The sequence below is a fragment of the Apium graveolens genome, chromosome 3, assembly GCF_009905375.1.
Source record: "Apium graveolens cultivar Ventura chromosome 3, ASM990537v1, whole genome shotgun sequence".
NCBI lineage: Eukaryota > Viridiplantae > Streptophyta > Magnoliopsida > Apiales > Apiaceae > Apium > Apium graveolens.
This window is the reverse complement of record NC_133649.1, coordinates 13,686,063-13,689,562: the sequence shown is the minus strand read 5'-3', so window position 1 is coordinate 13,689,562 and position 3,500 is coordinate 13,686,063.

Below are 3,500 nucleotides of genomic sequence, written 5' to 3'. Positions count from 1 at the left end.
TCTGCTAAATCGGTTAACAAGAACAAAGTACCCAACACTGCTTGGGTTGCTAAACACACTTACAACTCATTATGTGCAGGGAAAAATGAAGAAGGTCATATAGATCATAGATAGTGGATGCTCCATGCATATGACAGGTGATAAGGCCCTGCTATGATAATTTGAGGAGAAGGTTGGCCCTTTAATGACCTTTGGAGACAACATCAAATGATTCACAATGGGATATGGCAAGATTATTTCTGGAAATATTGTCATTGATGATGTAGCATTGGTACCATTGATGTAAGGTACCATTTTATTAGATAACATGCTGCAAATGGTACCACTAAGCTCATTTTTGTTCCAACAGAAAAACAATTAGCTGATATTTTTACTAAACCTTTGGATGAAGTAACTTTCACTAGACTTGTAGGTGAAATTGGAATGCTTAACTCTTCATCCTAAGGCAAGAACTCGACAAATGTGTTGCAGCAGATTAATTTCTAGTAAATCAAAATTAATTTGATTTAATTAGAAATTAACTGAAATATGAATTATAAATATTTCAGAAATCTCTGCCTTTTTATTTTTTAAATTCAAAATTCAGCTTGGAATTTTTCAAATTCTAAGTAAACTGTCTGAATGTTGATTTATATTTTTCAATATGTAAAATTAACACAAGGCAGAATTAAAGTAATCAAAAGTATATAGAGAACTGAGTTCTCAATAAGTCTAACTGACTTATCGACAAGTCATTTTAAGACTTCTTGAGTGAGTTCTCGATAAGTCAATTTACTGACTTCTCGATAAGCTTTATTATGACTTATCGATAAGTCGTTGTAGAGTTCTCTATAAGTATTAACTCACAGAGTTCTCTACAAGTATAATTTTAGACCTATAAATAGATCAGAACTGAAATAATTTAATCCAATACATTATTTTAGTAAAATACTTTTGATAAAATTATTCTGATTTTATTTTGATTTATTCAAATAAAAATTGGAAGCAATTCAGTCCATTTTTGGACAAACTGGGTATTTATTTGACATATCGATAAGTTAATTTTTAGTTCTCTAAAAGAAAAATTAAAATGACTTCTCGATATGTAATTCACCTTCAAAATGACTTCTCGATAAGTATACTCCAAACGTCTATTTTTGACTTCTCGATAAGTCATCTGCTTTTATTATAAATACCCAGACATCTCGATACACATATACTTACGCTTTCGAGAACACTAAGTGACCTAACTTTTTCAATTCAAAACCGATTTCTCTCTCGTTTCGAATCCTTTCTCTTCAATTTCTTTTACCCATTAATCTTCACACTTATAACAATGGCATCAAACAATATTGTATCCTTCATCCCAAAGAAGACCAACTTCCTTGCATTCCTAGATGCAAACCAAGCTCATGAAACTTTCAAAAGTTTTTTCAAGTTCTTGTCCGAGACCTATTTTGTTGGAGCTCTCACAACTAATCCAGTTCTCTATCTGGATGTTTTGGGTGATTTCTGGAACACAGTTATAGCTAGGACAGTTGTGCATGAAGATCAATCTTCAAGCCTGGTTGTTAACTGTTAAATCAAAGGACAACATGTTGAGATAACTGAAGCTAACATGAACTTGGCCTTGAACATTCCAACTGACAAGGTAGTAGGAATCCCAACTCAGGATGAGCTGTATGAGTTTCTGGACTTCATGAACTATTCTGAGGAGATTAACTTGGCCAGCTTGAACAAGAAAAATCTGAGAAGGGAGTGTTCTTTTCTGTTTGATTCTGTGATAAGAGCTTTCACGTGCAGGAAATCAGGATTTGACAACATTTCTAGTGTTGTCCAGAAGCTGGTCTACTCAATGGCTCACAACAAACAGATCAATGTAGGATACTACATTCTGGAAGAACTGAGCACCATGCTCATCATGCCATTCACTTCGAGAGGTAAAGAAATTTTCCTTCCTAGATTCATAAGTCTGCTTTAAATTATAAATTGAATGATATACATATGCTTGAAGGTGTAGATAGGTCACTAATAGGCAACTGTAAGCAAGTGTCCAAAATTCTATTTGGATCACTTATTACTAAAAATAAGGTACATGTGGGTCTTAAGTTAACACCTTTCATGATTGAAAGATTTAAGACCTATCATTACCTTATGCTTGACATGAGAACCAATGTAAGTCAAGCTAGTGCAAAAATGGTTCCTGAGCCTGTTAAAGCACAAACACAGGCACACCCACAGGAACCTACCCATGTTGAGTTTGCTTCTTCAGAACCATTAGCAACTAGGGAACTAACCACTCCATCCTCTCAAAAGGGTAAAGTGAGTATAAAGAGGAGAAAGGAGATAACCCTAACTGTTATGAATGAGAGTAGTGAGGTACAAGTACAACCTGAGTCACCTTTGGTCAGAAAAACAAAGAAGGCTAAGAAAACTGAGCTGACCACTCAAGCCACCTCTGTATCCTCCCAAAAGGATACAGTTGTACAAATGGGGCCAAAACAGATTCTAGAGACATCCTCTCAATAGGGTGTTTCTATTAAAAAGAGCATTCTCCCCAATGCACCTTGTAAGGAGTCTACACAGCCAACACTTGAACAAGTCCAGGTGTATGGTAGGAGAAATAAGGATGGCACACACGAAGAGAGCACATCCCTTGAAGCTCCCTCATCCATTCAGGGGGAGCTGCCTCAATCCTGAGCTTCAAAATCTTATATCTAACATTTCTTCTTTCTACACTGAAACACTTGAATCAAGTCCTCAAGTGTTGCCCCAATCAAGTGACTTGGTTCAAGAAACCTTGCTCACCACCCAGAAACCACAATTAGTTGGTGAGAGGCTATATGTTGGGGTAGGCCTTGATGACACCAACACAAATAAGGGGGATTCATCATTTTTTACTGAAGACCCCATGGAGATCACAAATGCACCTTCATGTGCAAAATCTCAAGTCAATCACCACAGATTCTACAGTAGTTTATACTCCAAACTCTTTCATTTCTACTATCTCGACGGATATTGTTCATCCGTCGACCAGTGATTGTATCTCGATGGATGTGCTTAACAACAGTCATCCGTTGATACTTCCAACTACTACTTCGACGGATGTTCCTCATCCGTTGAGTATCACTACACAACTTCAAATATCAACTACTGTTACAAGTGCAGATGATTTAGTGGTTGTACAGTCACTCTTAGGATTGAGGGAATGGAGTGAACAGAGTGAGAGGCTAAGTTGCTCTCAGGAAAAAAGAGAGGAAAAGAGTAAAAATCTGCAAGCTATTTCTTCCAGCTTGGCAAAAGTGAGTGAGTGGAGTCCCACTTTAGTAGGTGAAGGTGAGGTGTGAGGGTGGGAAGCCAAGGGGAGCCCTTGATGCAAAAATAGAGAGAATATGAGAGAAAAGCAGGTACAGGAGATACAAGGATGGAAACCATTGTTAATAAGTCAATGAATGTCAGTGATGCAGAATAGGTTAGACTATTACAGCAAGAATATCAAGTTGTAATAGATTCTATCTCTT